We start from the raw sequence: 18,506 nt of genomic DNA, 5'->3' as shown, positions 1-18,506 counted from the left end.
GTTGTTTCCCTCACATGTTCTCACCTCCTCCTCTTCTCTGACTAGAACCCCAAACTTGTGTCTTTGTTTAGATTTTCTTCTTAAATATGTCATCACAGAGGTGTTACCAACCTCTCTCACTGGCCCAGTTTTGGCCAGCAGCACGTCCATCCTTCAGAGCCATCAGAGACTGGCTCTGCTGGACATGATGGAAGCTTCCAGGAGCTTCTCACAGGACCCATCTCTGTGGCCCCCCTGCTACCAAAAACCAGGCCGAGCAAAACCAATACAATTACGTAGGCCTTTGTTCTTGCCATGTTTCAAAGTCTGTGCGAGGTTGAATTTTGCCAATATTCAAAATTAGAAACTTTCTATAATATAACACACTGCTTCTGGTGACTCAGTACTATTCCTTCGGAGTCAGAACTGATTCAGCACAATGGGTCAGTTTAAATTGTGTATTGTTTAATTCATCTTCCTGTCCTGCTAGATTTTACCATGTCAATCGTATACCTTGGCAGCCAGCCAATTTAAATCAATGGAAAAACAGAAAAAGAAAGGACAAAAAAGCCTTTAATGAATTTTGTTTCCGATCCATGGTTAGGGGATATTGCTGATAAAAGTACTTCCTGTCAAAGAACATGTTAATTCAAGGTCCCATCTATTTATGGACATTAAAGATCTGAGAAGGCTTTTGGATCTTTATTTTCTGCCAGTTATAAACAGTATTTATATTTATGTTGAAGTAAAAATGAAACACAAAACTTCATTGCACTGTAAGTACTTTTTAATTTTATGCTATACAGTGGTATATTAATTCTATATTACTAGGTATTATGATTTTCTAAATGGAAATTACAACATACATATACTCTGAAATTTCCTGATCACACTTAATATTTCATTAAGTTTCATTTATACAGGCTTAATAATATATACTTATCATTTTTATGTATAAAAGTGTAGCATAGTAACAAGTTGGTAAGTTTACCAACTGCTGGTAACCATCACCTAGTAGGTTCCTGATCTCATGCATGTGTAAAACACAGTCAGTATTCCTTGTACATATATGACAAAATCTACTGTTCTGCCTGCTCAGAAGGCATGTGCCTTTTGAAAATGTGTAATAAAGCTAAAGGGTGTAGTCTGATCTGCATGCTTATGTACCAAAGAATTTTGCCTAAAAAGTCAAGGCTCATGTACCAGACACACATATATGGAATGAATTAGTTTCCCTAACCATAGTAGTCATGCAAAACCTACCTTCAGAAGTCTCTCTTACAACTCAATGTTCTGTTTCTTGGGAGCTAGTTCATGTAATAAAAGATGCCCATGTTCTACCTGAAACAAGAAGAATTATCTGTCTTCTAGTCAGTCTGTAAATATAACAGGGTATTGTCTAAGCAAATAGCTTTTAAATATTTTTCCCAGGGTTCAAAAATTCTGTATAAAGAGACTGGCTCATGAAAAACAACCATGAAAATTAATTTACAAATACTTCATTTTTGTTCTGTTTTGTTTACTCCTGCAATGCAGAAAGAAGAAAATTTTCTCACTTATAAAAATGCATGTGAACACTGTCACCCAGTAACTCCTAAACTATGAGTTAGCATAAAGTCTTGAATACATGCCTGAAGAGGAGAATTTAAACAAAAAACCAAAATATCAAAAAAAAGTGATGCAATTCAAATAGCAAACTGTGTCTTCTGGATTCTCCTCCCCTTGATTCTTTCTAAATACTCTGAAATAGTTTCATGGAAGCAAGGATTTACACCCTCATATTAGTCTGGTTCTCTGTAATTTATATTTTCTCAGGACACTTCTATGTGATTTCTACGGGAATGGATTTTCAATGAATATGGTTCCACTCTAGTAAAAGAAAACACACTCCTGTACGATTGTAGGAAGAGGAGACAATCGCAACAAACTATTATTTCTGTCATTACAAAAAGTAAAATTTAACATTTTAGATGAAAATTGATTGTTGCCATATGTCTTATTCAAACATTGCTTCAGTCAATTTTGATCTCAGACAAAGGAGTGAAAGATCACATTATTAATGCACAATCTCTCTCTATTCACATTGTTCACCCTTCTTTTTGGCTCCAGTTGAATATAAAATTATTTTAAATTGAGGTATCGATGAGTTTTGAAATTAGATTTTGAGAAAATATCCAGTTGCATTTGCAATATGTATCCAAATATATTTATCAATATACTGTAGATAGATTTGATTTTTGCAGGTGAAAAAAAATAGGCTTTATGAACCTTTCTATCACACAGCTATGAATGAAGATTGATTTGAAGAATCTTTAGAAAAAAAGATTAGAAGTTCAGTGAGCATCTCAATGTCTTAAAAGTAGCACAAACATTTCTGACTGATATTTACTCAATATATTTGTCATGAAGATTGACCTGAAAATTCTGCCAATAATGAAAATACCAGATATTGAAGTGTAGTAGAGAATGAAATCCTAAACCAAAGTTAGCCCTACCACTGCATGTCATTTTAAATTTTTCATTTTTATGTTTTTTCTTTTCAAATTGAGTATGTATTATCTTCTTTTTCCTCAGTGAGTTAATGAGGTCAATGAGACTTCAAAGTTATAAAGATATTCCAGTTACATAATTTTTTAAGTCCTTGCCAGTTCTGAAAAGGATTCTTAGGTCTCAGACATTTTGTTCTGTACATTTTATTTACTCAAGAACTGAATGTGTACAACATTAGACTGACGTAACATATTAAAGACTCACCAATCTGCCCAAAGTCTTTAAGATAACTCTAGAAGCTGAGCTCTCATTATCTGGAATTCATGAATGAAATCACATGAAGTCATATTGAGAAAAGCCAGTTAATGTTTCTGAAGAATTTTAAGCAATTTCACATTTATGGTTTTTATTAGATCTATTTTTTGAAGTTTCATTTTTACATTTTTCCAGATGCAGGTAACAAAGGATTATTTTATCTCTATTATTACTGAACGATATACACACTGAAACATGTATCATATTTAGCAAAATAGGAAAGAAATTTAAATTTGATATTCATTATATCAAAAACATCTACAATATATAAATATGTATACATCCATATGAAATAATATATTTTATTTAAAGATAAAGGAAATCTCTCTTGCTTAAATTTCTTGTAGTTGCAAAGCTGTTTTGCTAAGGAACAGCTAGGAAGTTTTCTCTTTCCCATTCGATTTATCATGTATAAAATGAGCATTACAGTGTATCTTCAGACATTCTTTCAAGTTTAGTCCCAAATTTTCTGTATAATGTAGGCACAAATGCCTCATTGCAATTGCCATCAGAAGTAGGTCTAATCAATATATAATAAATATTCAAGTTCTTCTGTTGATTTGTTGCGTTGACGTATTATATATAATTAGGCATTTCTACAATTTTGTTTTCTTTTTAACAGGTTCAAGATGTTAAATTATGAGGAACATTTATGGAATCTCTCTCTCTTGTAGCATTTAGATGGTCACACACAGGTCAGTTATAAATTCTTATGATTACTTTGTCAGAAAACACCCATAAAGCTGGAACACAAGACTTTAAAATGCTGCCAGTCTTGCAACTTTACTGTTACTTCAGCTGATTCATAATGTAACATTGGTGTTTCATTTCCTGATATTGTATTCCTGCAGCAGAAAACAGAAGATTGGGAAAGAAAAAGGCATAGTGATAGATAAGTTGATAATCTGATGCCCTGGCAAGAAGGATCAACACCCTTCTGAGGATGAATGAAGAGTACATGATGCAGATCCTGATGTACTTTCACTTCTGACATCCTTACTGATAAGCAGCATGTAACACCAACAGGAAAAGATATAAAGTAAAAAAAGTTTTCTCTGAGCATGACTTCCACTGCACCTGAGCAGCAATTAGTTTATTTCTGGGAAATATTTTACTAAAAAGCTAAATGTGGTGTTGTTTTACATTATTGCCAATTGACAGCTGAGCACGCTTATGTGAATGTGTGTGTATATATTTTGAAAGTTTTGCTTGGATTTCATTGAATTTGTTTGTTGTTTTTTGTTTTGTTTTTTTTTTTAAGAAAGCATTCTGTCCAATTGATTTAGATATAGTTGTAGGTATAAGGAATGTAGAGACAAATAAAATATAGGATAATATATCTTCTGGATCACAGAAGCCCTGAAAATCAAAGACTGAAATTAACACTTAAGGCAGAATAAAATTCAGAATTTCTTCTGTTAGGCTTCATTTATCAATTACATCTCATTTCTTCTTCATTTCATATTTAAATCATTTCCAGATTACAATATCCTCCATTTGTCTTGCTGATAATGCAGTATAGAAATGGTCAAGCCAAGCAATTACATGTCATTATCCATTGGTCATCTGTCTTGGATAGGTAAGGTATCTAGAGTAAAATTCACTTATACTCCTCTTAGAACACCACAGAACTTCAGTAGCTCATTGTTAAGCAATGGTTGGGAGTACCTAAAACACACTTTCTAGTACTCTACATGCTATTCACTCTATGAAAATACATTGAATACAGGAAGATCATAAAAATATTTTCTTCTCACCTTGAAAAATGCATGCCAAAAATGTTCATAGCACAAGGGGGAAGAAATTCGAAGGTCAGTGCCTACCCCTGATCATCTGATCCAATCTTTCATAGGGAAAAAAGCCCCTAGAAGCAAACTGTTTAACTGCCGCTTGAAAACCCTCAGGGATTATCTACTGTGTCCCTGGGAAGGTTGTTCCTGATTGATGGTTTTCATTGTAAAAAAATTCTTTATTGTATTGAGATGAAAGCTCTCTCAATGCAACTTGTACCTGTATTTCCTTGTCTTTTCCATGTGATTCCTTGTGAAGAGAGAGCCTCCATCTTCTTTGTAGCTAACCTTGATGTATTAATGTCTTGGGGTGACCTTATGATGTATATCCCCTATCGCTGCCTATACCCAGAAATTAACTTCGTGCCTTTCTATGCCTCTAAACTGATCCTGAGAGGGGGAAAGACAAAACTGAGCAAAACTTTTTCAAAGCAGTTTGCAGCTTGTTCAAGGTCACACAGAGATAGGAGGTTTTTTTTTCCCCAGATGCTGCAGGGGAGCGAGGAAGCACCCGGCTTGCTGTGTTCCAGTCAGCTTTTGGCCAGTTGTTTCAGTTTCTTTTTCTCCAGAGAGAGACTGAGAGTTGGACTTTGCTTTTCCTTCCATGGAATTCTGGATTTTCTCCCTTTTCTACTGGACTGCTTTCAACCTCAGAGCACATCAGGAGGACTTTCCACCGGGCACAGAGGGCCTGGCCCTGGGCCAAGCCTCATCTCCGAGGAGACCAAAGGGAGGACTCTTAACACTTTCCCAGGTTTTTCCTCCACAGCGAAAGATTTTATTTAGCATTATTTTCCTTTTCCCGTGTGTTTGGTAAATAAATAGTTTTTATCTCCTTCACTTTCCTTCGAGGAAAATTTATATTTTCCCAAACCTGGGCGGGGGGGGCAGGGGGGGGAAGGGGTGGTTGTGCCTTCTCTCAGAGGATATATTTCTAAATTTGGCCAAACCGGAACAACTGGAATACTGTACTCTGTGCCTTCTCTTCTCTGGGGAGAAAAGAAAGTTAATGGCTTTAAACTAAAAATGGAAGATTCAGATTAGATATTAGGAAGAAAATATCTACTATGATGGTGATGAGACACTTGAACAGGTTGCCCAGAGAAGCTGTGGACACATAAACCTTGTCCAGTGAAAGCTGCCCCTGCTCATGGCAGGGGGAGTGGAACTAGATGATCTTTAAGGTCCCTTCCAACCCAAACCACTCTATGATTCTTCAACACTTCCCCATAGGGCAGATTCTCCAGCCCTTTGATCATCTTTCTGACTCCTTATGGTCTTATTCTGTTAAGGCCGGATCTAAAATAATGCTGCTCCTATGGATGAAAGTACACTGCCTAAAATAGAATTACATATACCAGTACCTGACAAGCACAGTGCTTGCAGCATGCCTCTTGCCAAGATCTCTAACTTATGGAATCTCAATTCATGCAATTTCCTCACTGCTTGAGGATGGCTGACTAGTATGTTGACTTCCTACAAGGAAAATGGACCTCACATAAAGAAATTGAATAACTGATTCCTTTAAGTACTCTTCAAAGAGCCCATCGCAAGCATTTGCAAAATCAAAGTCCTAGTCATTTATCAAAACAGAATCATATCCTAGTGTAGCTGTTCCTGTTGCAAAAGCCCTTAATGAATAAGACCTTGAATGTTTAAAAAAAAATTAATATGATTTATAGCAGTAATCCTCTTAAACACTCGAGTCTTTGCCAGCTTTCAACTAACAAGCTCAGTTATTAATGGCAGCAGTCTTACAACACTCAGGGATTACTGTCTAGGCCTGCTGACAATGCACTGCTAGTGACCAGTTTTCAAAGTGCAATCTGTTATTGTATTTCACAGTCAAATCAGTGTTTAAAATTGCTTGAAGCATGATAACTTGCCTCTTCTAGCAAGCCCACTATTAAAAATAAAAACAAAACAAAACCAACAGCATTGTATTATTCTTTTTAACTGTGATTAAAGGTTATGATTATTACCAGTGTAAGTTATCTGGCAACATTTTTTAGTTTGTGGTTTGATCAGATAAACTTGAAAAGAATATCAAGCATAGAAAATAACTTTACCTTTAGCTATAAAAAAACGACAGATATGTCAGAAACCTGTCTACCTTCTCTTAATTCTTAATATGGAGTTTCTGACAAGCATACAGATTTGCCTTAATTATTTATTTATTTCATTGAAACTATTTTCATCTGTTTTAAATTTTTAATAATTCTATTTAAATAAAAAGGAGTCTATTGGGATGTTGATTTTCTGTTTGAAAATCTTGAAGGGTTTTCCATTCAGAAAATGTAGGTTTATGGTATTTAGTATAATATCCTTTGTTAAAAACAGAGAGAATTCCACAGAAAGATCTCTAAACATCAGTATGTCTGTGGCTAATGAAAAAAGGTAATAAAACACATGACTAGTTCTCTATGAACTCTCTCTTTCATCCTAATCCTGGAGACACTGCAATCTCCCAAACAGTTGCATTTCCTTTCCCCCTCAAAATTAAAACAAAACACATCTCCATATCCTGTTCCAGGTTTGTTTACTCTCAATATTTGGCAGTATCAACCTACCTTGTACAGGCTAGTGAAGATTTTGAAAAAGAGACACTGTCGGTTGGAAAAGCCCTTGATGGTCAAGTGGTCTGGCCTATGTAGCAGTCACTAAAATTTTCAGAATATGGTTATTAAGTCATGTATTGTATAAAAGAATTTCAGCAAAAAGAGCCTGTTATCCTTTCCCCACTGACTTAGATAATGTTCTGGTCAAGACCTATATCCCTTTTGCATCTGTTGAAGCAAATTTAAAATGATTCTATGATTAATATTAACAAAGTAACAAGACAGCCTTTAGTAGTGTAAGAGCAAGTGTAGAGTTTTAGAACCCCATAGAATTTTTGCTTCATTGGCAGAAACATGGGGTTTTTGCTCTTGATATAGAGAATATGAGACATCTTTGTAAACTACAAGAGGATAGAGTTAAATTATGTTCTTCTGGCCAGGAAGTTGAACAGTTTGCAATATGATACAGGTGCATGGAGCATCAGGATGAGTAACAGTAGGATATTATGCCTTGACCCAGCAAGAAAGGATGCCATTGCTAATTTTAAAATGGAAAAGCCTATTCTGCTGAAAGAATTCAACTAGTAATCACTATTTTAAGAACTATTGAAATATTCATCTTTAATGATTTAATGTATAACATTACATTGGAGAAATATGCATTATATGTTATTGTAGTGATATGTCTGTGAAAGAATTCTGAAAACTCTGAAGAAAAAAAAAAAGACAGAGAGAAGATGCATGGCAGATTATAGAAATACATTATTAGCTATTGGCTTGAAAACACACAGGAAAAAAAAATGGTGATACTGATTTTCTCTGTTTCTGTGGAAGAAACAAGAATTCCACCCGGACAACAAAAGCCCCAAATGGATGCCTGTGATTTTTTTCTGTGCCAGCATAGCTTATAGGAAAAGGAGCTTTGTTCTTTGCTACACAGATGGTAAGAGAAAGAGAACTGAAGGCTCTGCAAGACATTTCACAGAGACATGTCTGACAGGTGATCAAATCATTGAACACTTCTCCCTGAAAAACAATGTTCAGATGTAGTCTAAGCATACACTCTGTGACAGCAGGAACATACTTTCCTCTGTGTTGACATTCATTTTAATAATAGAGAAAGCAAGAAGAATTCCTGGCAATGACAACAACAAAAAAGTATATGCTTTCATGTTTACTATACAGAACTCATCAATTAATGTATTTCTTTACTAGGGGATGACTGTTTTAATAAGAAACTTTTAACTTTTAATAGCGTATGAAGAACTAGTGACTCAGTTGAGGAAACTCTGTACAGTCTGTTTTAGAGGTAAATGGTCTTGTTCAGTATTGGATTATAAATGTCGGTGAAAATGCTATTAATGGTGTTAACATGATGGCTTCCTACTAAATCATGTCCTTGATATTCAGAGCTAAACACATAAACAACGTTTCAAGGCTCCTGTCACTCAGAAGCACATTTCTGCAGAATATAAGCATATCTGTCAACCTGAGATATACACAGATTTTTTTTTTTAAATGCAAAAACATGTGCCTATTTTTAACTCTCCATTGTCCAAAAATGACTGATAAAGCCTCCAATATGTCATAAAAATTGTAGTCTTAATCTCATAGCTCAAAGAAGTAGATTACCAGATATTATTTTCTTGTAACTTTGTGGCCTATATTTGTTGTTTCACTTCATGTTCAATATTAAACAACATGAATGTCACATAACCTATCTTATATGTACTAAGTGTGCCTACCATAAATTTACAGAAGCTAATAGGGACAAATCTCTTAATGCAAACACTTAACAAGTACTGACTTATACTGTGTTGAAAAGCCTACAGGAAAAAAATCTTGAGTATTTACTTCCTTCATCTAGTGACAAAAAATATTTTATTCACTCATTATAGCAGAATGAATCACAAATTTTTTAGAAGTGGGAATTAATTGCAATAATGTAGGACTAGCATAAACACACTAACACAACAAAGCTATATCAGCCAACCTGTCTATCTGCAAAACCATATATTTTGTTATAAATTAAAAATCATTGCAAAGAAACAACTTAAGTGTGTACGAGCTGAGGATTTGATCGTTCATGTAAGTTCCAAAATTTTTACGTATATGGTAATTTCTTAGAACTTTGATAGTTTATATTTATTAGTATGTGTTTTGTGAAGAAATTCTATACAACCAGGATAAGACAAGAGCACAGTTGTCTGAACTACCTCGGATACAAATCAAGTGATTTGCACCAAAACTTCTAGTTTTATTATGCTTTTGTGCTGTCTTATACTAAATGGGATTCTGCAATATTTGGTGCACTTCACATAAAAAACACTTTTCATTAAAAATATTGAAGTAAATTCTAACATGCATCTCAATATTGTAAAGCACATGACAGTATTGTTGATAACTCTATCAGTGAAAACTCAAACTTTATCATTGCATCACTATATGTGTGTGAATATATGTATATTATATATATAGTGGATCAAAATAAATGTCTATATAGCTTGATGTCTTTTTCCAAGCTTTGGTCATTACATTACTGACAGTTTGAGGACTAAGGAGTAAATATAGAAATATAAGGAATGATATTTCCTGGCTTTCCCTCCTGGTTTCCTTTATTCCTTATTGTTTCTGAAAATATGAAAAGAATATTTCAAGGGATAATATGCATTTTTCATTCAACATAAATAATTAATTAGCAAACATGTTTTAAACAAATGTGTGTGTTCTCTTAGGCACTGAAAGGAACAGTTATCTGCAGTACTCTAGCAAATAGGCTACAGATTAACTGCTTATTTAAAAGATGTCAAATTAATCTATCCTAAATTGAAATTATACTTACATTTTCAGCTCTCCTAATCAGAAAGGTTTGAAAAAAAGGTTTCTAGGAAACTTCCCCTTCCCCCACCCCATCTTCTTCAATTATGTTTCATTCTAAGGTGCAAAGGAAAAATAGCTTTTGGATTTTTCCAGATAGGCACAGGATAGTCCTGTAACACATGTATAAATAAACCAATATAACCCTAAAGAGGAAGGTGGAAAAGTCTTGCAGTTTCAAGTATTTCACAGAATCACACAATCGCAGAATCACAGAATGGGTAAGGTTGGAAGGGATCACAGGGAGAGGTTCTGGTCCAACCTCCCTGCTCAGGCAGGGTCATCCTGGAGCACATTGCACAGAATTTCACCCAGATGGTTCCATTTGCATTCAGTGCTTTATTCTAAGCTGGGCTATAGAAAAAATCATGTTCTTAAGAATACAACATAAATAATACACCTGACTGCTGTTCTCTCTCTCCATCCCTCTTATGCAAGGAATCCTGTACAGTTTTGGGTTTGCAGAGTTGAACTGTTCCAGAATTTTATTACTGCAGTCAGGATGAATTAAGGAAGCAGATAACCACATCATTCCCTTTCTCTTCACATTTGTTTCTGTCAGTTCTAACAATATTCTACATAAAAAATTGATTTCATATTTTTCTAGAGTTACTTTTCTTTTTATAAAGAAACACCTTTGAATGTTCAAAAATTCTTATTATCTGGTATTATCTGCAGAAATGATCTGTGGAAACTTACTGAAATAATTAAAATTCACCCCATAGCAATTGAGAATGTTCAATATGACATTTGACTAACTGTGTAAATTTAAGAAAAAAACCCATAATTTCTTTGCAACAGAGGTTTTGTAAAAGGTTTTCTGGATGAATCACTGAAAGGAGACAAGACAAGATTGTACCTTGGTAGCTGGAAGTGCCTGTGGACAGGCTATTTAGCAAATACACAGAGGAAGGATATATTACATCTTCTATCTTCCTCAAAGCTGTATCAGAAAAATATGCCAAATTTTGTACCAGTTTTTGGGGGTCAAAGGGACCCTTTCTTTAGAAAAACACATGAAAACTTTGTGTGAACATTTCTATACAAATTTTCCCTTTTAGTCATTAGAAATCATGGAAAATCATCTCTCATTTTTGTTGGGAGAAAAGTTACTTCTTCTTGATATTATAGACTACAACAGTTTGTCAGTGGTTTCTACCCTTGTAACTTTCCCAACTTATGTGTTCTTCTCTCTACTGAGGCTGACTGGTCCCTTTAAATTTTCTCTTGTTTTCTCTACCTAGATGTAATCACTTTCAAGACTGGTCTTCAACCAATGGTGGAGAAAAAAGGCAGAGAGGGAGTCTAATTACTGCATCCCCAAATCATTGGGAATAATAGCTAAAGGTGATACCTTCTTTCCTAGTGTCTTTAATTCTTTTGTAAAGTGCAGGAACCCATAATTTTGAAAAGTTGGAAATATAGCTGTCACTGTGGCAAAGACTGTGTACAGTTCCCAGTCTATATTTTTCTGGTTCAAAGGGGAATATGGCACCCATGAAAGAGTGTCTCTGTATGGGTTTTAAAGTTTTAAAATATAACATTGCTATACAGGATTATATGTAATTGTCAATGGATATTAATTACAATAACATAATTATCTGGAATAATATACAATTATGTGTATATATATATGTATATATATATGAGATATGAATGTATCGTATGCATACACACAGATATATATAAAAAGTTATTTCAATAACGTTTTTTTCCTGGCAGTATATTTTTCCCAATTCAAAGACATGCCATAGCAGTATTTCTTCAAAATGCATCTGTAGAATACTCAGTATGATTTTCTTTCAAATCAATTAAAAACATCTGTATGTTTAGATCATTACACACACAGATTTTGTTAATAGCATAGTATTGATATTGTGAAGCTGAACACCTGAAAATTAAGGAATGCCAGCAGTAAGGGTCTACCATACCTTAAATCTCTTCTCTTTCTGTTGTAAACATAACTTGCAACAGACCTTAATTATGCAATCATCTACTACATTTTAATTGAGCCTTTCCTCATTTAATGCAGATAACAGATGGCATTCATTTATTAGCACCTACTCAATATTTTCTTTCCCTACATCATTCAATGTGTGGTCCTAAGCCCTAGAAATTTCTTGCTACATATTTTGCTCTGAAGGTAGTATTATAAATTTTCATCTAAGCTTTACTGTGAGGTTGTAATGATGGCACTTCCAAAATATTAATGTTTGCTTTCACACCTTGTGCATGAAAACACAAGTATATAGGAAAAGTTTAAAATATTTTTTCTGATTTTTTCACCTAAAATGCCAGGTTTTGAAGATCATGTGTATTTAAAGTTCATTTCCTATAGTCTCAGTCAAAATTCTAGGCAATCTACATTTTTGTAAATAAGACAAACACCAGCTCAGAAGTCCACCACTCTGGAAAGCGGGATTACATAATTCGTGGTAAAGCATTAAGACATTGATATAAGTGATTTGTCTTTATCACTCAGAATCTATGAATTAGAGAGAGTGAAAGGGTCGAGGTCTCTGGAGTAGTATTTATTTGCTTAGACTGTGAGAACATCTTTGTGTTTCTTGGGTTAATCTACAATGAAAAAAATAAAATGTGTTCAAGTAAGAACGACAGACTTGCTACATGCATTTCCAATGTTTCATCTGTTTTTCTACCTATGCTATTGAATCTAATGAAAGTTTTCAATAGTAATAACTATATTAGCTTTTAAACTGCATCATGTAGTTAGAAATACTGTTCATTATGTCTGTAGGAAGACAGCTGCATTAAATTAGTACAGGTTTTTTAGGGCATTTCCTTAAATTTTACTGTTCAACTTTGCAAATGTAAGACAGTTACATATAATGTTCCTGTAAGACAGATGGGCATGTGTGTATTATTTTCTTAGTTAAAAAACAAGCTCACTTTGATTTTGAAATTCTAGCACCTGGATTCATACCGATTTTATTTACTTTTACAGAAAAGAAGAAACTTGAAAAGTTGACCGTCGTCTCTGCAATATCCTTGCTCTTCTCTTAGTTACGTTTCCTAGGCAGTCCCAGCCTTTCCTATTCCACAACAACTTCTTATCTGCTCTGCATCTCCTGAAGTTTCTTCTCACCTGGCTTTTTTCCCCCTCAAATTTCTGTTTTGTTGCTACTTGGAGTAGTTTTTTGTTCAAATTTGGTGTTATACACTTCAGAAAGGGTTTTCCCATCTGATTCCTGTTTTTATTCTGTTTTTCAACTACATAATTTCTTGTACTTGCCTTTTCAACCTGTATTTGTCCTTGTATTTGTTCTTCCCTTCCAACTCTCATCTACAGTGGACAAGGGAAGAGTGACCAATGTCATCTACATTGACTTCTGTAAGGCCTTCAACACGGTGCTTAATAACATACTTATCTCCAAATTGGAGAGACATGAACTGGAAGCATGGACTGGAGTTGGCTGTCTGGATCCAGCTAGAGTATAATATTTAATGGCTCTATGCCTAGGTGGAGACCAGTGATGGGTGGTGTCCCTCAAGGCTTTGTTTTGGCACCGGTGCTCTTTAATATCTTTATCAGTGAGACTGAGTGCAAGTTGGTAGATGGCATGAAGCTGAGCGGTGCTGTTGATACAACAGCATACAATGCCATCCAGAGGGACACAGACAAGCTTGATAAATGAGCCCATGAGGCTTAATAAGGCAAAGTGCAAGGTCAGGCCAATCCCAGATGAGTACAGACTGGGAGAAGAACTCATTGAGAGCAGCCCTGTGGAGAAGGAGCTGGGGCTCTCATGGATGACATAATCCAACAGTATGTTTTCACAGTCCTGGAGGCCAACTGCATCCTGGGCTGCATAAAAATTGATGTAGACAGCAGGGCAAGGGAGATGATTTTCCCACCATACTCTGCCCATCTGAGACCCCACCAGGAATTTTGTGTCCAGCTCTGGCCCACGAATGATGGCAGAAACAGGAAGACAAGCTGAGAGAGTTGGGGCTGTTCAGTCTGGAGAAGGGAAGGATCCTGGGACACCTTATAGCAGACTTCCAGTATCTAAAGGGGTCTAGAAGAAGGCTGGAGAGGGAATTTTTACATAGGACGGTAGTGATAAGAAAAGGAGGAATGGTTTTAAAATGAAAGAGGGGAGATTGAGGTTAGATTAGAAGAATATTCTTTTCTATGAGGTTGGTGAGGCACTGGAACAGGTTTCCCAAAGTAGTTGTGAGTGCCCCATCGCTGGAAACGTTCAAGGCCAGATTGGATGGGGCTCTGAGCAACCTGGTCTAGTGAAAAATGTCCCTGTCCATGGCAAGAGGGTTGAATCAAGATGATCTCGCTCATTCCCAACCATTGTAGATGATTCTATAACAGGGAGAGGCCTAAGATGTCCTGTAAAGTAAATGGCATGAAATGTTTTTTGGGTTCCAAGGTAATATCAGATGCATAAGTCTTAAATTACAGGGGAATAGGTGACTAAAAAAATTTTTTGTGTGAAATTTGAGAAGAAATTGAAAGTAGTCTTGTTATAAATTCTCAACTGTCTTGAGATGATATATACAAACCCTCTTTTTTTTTGTAGATTAAAAGGTAGCTCCAGAGTGTCTTTAGCTTTGAATTCGTAAAAATTTGTGCCATTTGCCAGATGACAAAGATAGTTTGTATGCTAGAATTTTCTTGGCTTTCAGAATTGTTCCAATTTGTGAATGGTGTAAAATTCAATTTCCCTTTACTCCTTATAGACTATAAATCCATCTAGATGTTTAAGTAGATGATTCAAGATTTTGGGGAGGAATTCAGTTACTTCAACATAGGTTACATAAGGCCATTATTTAGGTCATTCTCTTTCATATCTAATAGCACTGTGAGGTTCCTCAGCAAAAAAAAGAAATCACACATGGCATTGTGATGAGGCAGCTGAAAGCCATCCTTGGGAAGAAATTAATTTCATCTAAATGTAGACACCTGCAACACAGATTTTACATTCTAGCTAGTCATTACAGGGTCATTTTCTAGTCAATGGAGAGCAATAAGTATTTCAAGAGCCTAATTTATCTGACTGAATGTCTGTGTCTACTCTGAGATGAACCATGCCCTAAAGGTATCTTTTAAATATAAAGGTATCTAACAGGACTCGCTGAAATTTGGACATCTATATTGTAGACATCAGCATGTACTCAGATGAATAGGACTCATGTCAGCAGAGTGAAAGAATTTTCTGGCAAAATGAGTCTGCCAGATACAGTGATTCTCTAAAACTGAAATATCTAATTATTTTTCTGAGTCTGGCACATTAGCTTCTGGTTGTCTGGTGTTTCAAATCCCACACCTCAAAGATAGCCTCCCCATTGACTGCCTTGAAGTTTTAAACTCATGGGTGAGCTGACAACCCAAGTGGCTAACCTTTCCCAAACTAAAGAATAACTGCAGTTATACTGAAGTCAGGCACACTGAAGGATCACACACACTCAAGCATTTTTCCTCTCAGTATGGAAGTATCATGGAAGGATTGCTCTTGTGCTCTGGATACTGAACTGCCAACAGAAATCAGTACTGTCCTTATTAACAGGTGTTCACTGAATTCAAGTATATGTGACTCAATATAGAATAAAACAGAACATTAATTGAGTGGCACATGCAGAGGTAGCAGGAGCTAAATTAATCATTGAATCATAGAATTGTTAAGGTTGGAAAAGACCTTCAAGATTATCACGTCCAACTGTCAACCCAGCACCACCACCATGTTCAACACTAATCCATGTCTCCAAGTGCCACATCCACACATTTTTTGAACAATTCCAGGGGTAGCTCCACCACTTCCCTGGACAGTCTGTTCCAATGTTTTACAACTCTTCCCATGAATAAATTTTTCCTAATATCAAAGCTAAACTTCCCCTGGTACATGAAACACACAAATATCCTCCATTGAGAAGAAAAGACTTATTCTCTTCTTATTGTCTAGCTCTAAACTGATGAGTTCAACTGTATTTATTAAATAAATAAATTTATTTATTAGACAGGTGAGTCTGGACTTTTTTTAATTATTTGCCATTGTTCTGTTGGATATGTGTAAACTAAAATACAGGTTTGAAAACAGTACTTGGGAATTCAAATATCATCTCAAAGATACAATCAGGTTAGATATTATTTCTGTAGATAGAATGAAAAAAAAATCTAAGAAGCAATGCATTCTTCAAAATGTAATCTTATGTTTCATAGCCTATGAGAAGGGACATATTAATACATTTCCTGTGGTATTTGTGAATTTGTGACAAAGCTGCTTACCCAGAGAAAACAACAGACTGAAAGATTATTTTAAAGCTGACCTTCTAGGTGGTGCCTTGATGGCATCCTTTAGAGTATTACACTTCAATACTGTAGCATAGTTATTAGAATATACTTATAAAAAAATCTGGTGTTCTTTGTCTAGTCAAGTTGACTATAAAGAAATGTCTGCCTTTTTTAATGGTCAATTAAACACTTATGATTACATAGCCAAAGAATCACAGCTTTCCTTACAGAAGATACTTGAGGTTAGTATGATCTATAAATCAGCAAATATATTTTAGAACAAGTAAATGACTAGACATTAGTAACAAGCAGACTGAAACTATCATGAAAGTAATTAAAAATATTTATAGGCTATGTTTCATGAAACCAAAATAATATTCATTTTTTCAGGAGATGACTATTTACTGTAAATAATACAGTTAATGGCATACATTCATCATATCTCACATTAATTAGATTTTTTTCTTTTTGTTAGGATCTATGAAACAGTTTTAAGTACCAATGTCAACAACAGTTAACATGATTAAAACTGCATTCCTAATAAGAATTTTATCCCAACTTGTATTAATGTTTATTTTAAAATGCTTCTGTGCTGTGGAGCCATCTGTTTCTTGCTAGTTATAGTACCTGAGTTCTACAATCATAGGACCCAAGGGAGTTTTTCACCTATTTTTCTTCGTAGTATAGCAGGCATTCACTACTGCATTCAAAAGAAATATGCCAACTGAAGTTCAGAAGTTGTAGCCAACAGGAAAATATTTGCAAACTTTTAAAACTGAAAATTCTTGGAAACTCCTCCTAATTTTATTGGTGTATTTGCTGGCTGTAAATTTGAAATTGAGGATTTTCTCACATTATACTAGGAAGAAGGGAAGAGACTGATTTTAGCAGCCAAAATCAGCCATCCTTCTGTATGTACTTTAAAAAAATATTCTATCTTTGCAAGTATATAAAATATATACTAGCTTTCTTTAAACATATGACTTTCAAATCACCTTTGGAAAAATATTAAAATCAATTAAACAATGGGTAAATTCTCATCTAAAAGAAGAAATCAATCAGCTGTCATTTTTGATTGATTATTCTGGAATAGAGAGGTTTTTAAACTATTAATTTATTGCACATTATTCTACAACTATAAAAACACCATGTGAATTAGGTATGACATGCCTCATAGTAAATGGATCAAAAATTTAGTTTACCTTTTGAAGTCTTGGTTTGTATTGTGATCATCTGCTCTTCATTTGGTAGGTCATTCCTGTTAAGGAGAAAAGTAAATTACTTTCTAATAAAGGTCAGATTTTTAAGTAATAAGAGCTACAAAAATTCACAAGTTAAACTAGAATATATGGTACATAGAGGTAAGGTTGTGCTTTACAGGTTTTGCCAGTGGGGATTTTGCTTAAAAGGTAAACCAGGCTTGGGTGATATTACAACACAACTTAAAATATACACATATAATTTAATTAGATTGACACAAAATGGGGACATATATAGAAAAGCATATCTATAACACTCAGAATTTTGTCTGAATTGCAGAAAATACACAGTCCTTTGCATTCAGCAGTTTATAACAACATGTACATGAATGAGGATTTTAATACGAACCAGATACCAACCTCTTGGTCAAAGTGCTTACTAAAATCTAGAAAGGAAAGAAAAAACTAACCAGATCAGTTGTTAAATATATCTGATCTCTCTACAGTCAAAAATCAGAGTACTGTAGAATCACTGCATCCCTAGTGTTTAAAATAAAGTTACACTAAGAGATATACCATCATCTACATTATGTAAGTGATGGTGATATCTATGTGATAAAGAGCTTAGAGACAAATTGCATTTATCATGCACTTAAGATCATCTCACCTGCAATCCCTCTACTAATTGATTGCCACTGGGACTACTTTTACTACTTTTAGATGCAAATAGGTGAAGTCAGACAATGTCCATATTTAGCCTGACTTACATAGGTGTAAATTTGTCACTTGCTGGGCAGCTGGCTTGGCATGGCTGGTGGAGAGGAAAAATAGGGTTGTCTGTTCACATTTAGCCCATATATAGTATAGAACATTTTGCAGCACCTGTTTCTAGTCTGCTGGGATTCCCCTCATTGGAAAGTTAAAACAGTGAGTTAAAACAGGCTGAACCCCATGTTTGCAGTCATGAAGAATACAGTGAAGACAGGCTGCATTAAGGCTTGGGACAGTGTTAACTAGATGTTAACATGCAGCC

General features: G+C 34.9%; 1 long non-coding RNA gene across 1 annotated transcript; it reads right to left on the bottom strand.

Annotated features, from left to right (window-relative positions):
- Window positions 1-12,308: 12,308 nt before the first annotated feature.
- LOC138118670 (uncharacterized) lies at window positions 12,309-18,002 on the bottom strand. Its single transcript, XR_011155250.1, has 3 exons — window positions 17,894-18,002; window positions 17,477-17,532; window positions 12,309-12,586 (listed from the first exon to the last, which is right to left on the bottom strand). It is a non-coding gene; the product is annotated as an uncharacterized lncRNA (long non-coding RNA).
- Between the last annotated feature and the right edge of the window lie 504 nt (window positions 18,003-18,506).

Source organism: Aphelocoma coerulescens, chromosome 1, assembly GCF_041296385.1.
Source record: "Aphelocoma coerulescens isolate FSJ_1873_10779 chromosome 1, UR_Acoe_1.0, whole genome shotgun sequence".
NCBI lineage: Eukaryota > Metazoa > Chordata > Aves > Passeriformes > Corvidae > Aphelocoma > Aphelocoma coerulescens.
This window is presented reverse-complemented; position numbering and strand designations above follow the sequence as displayed.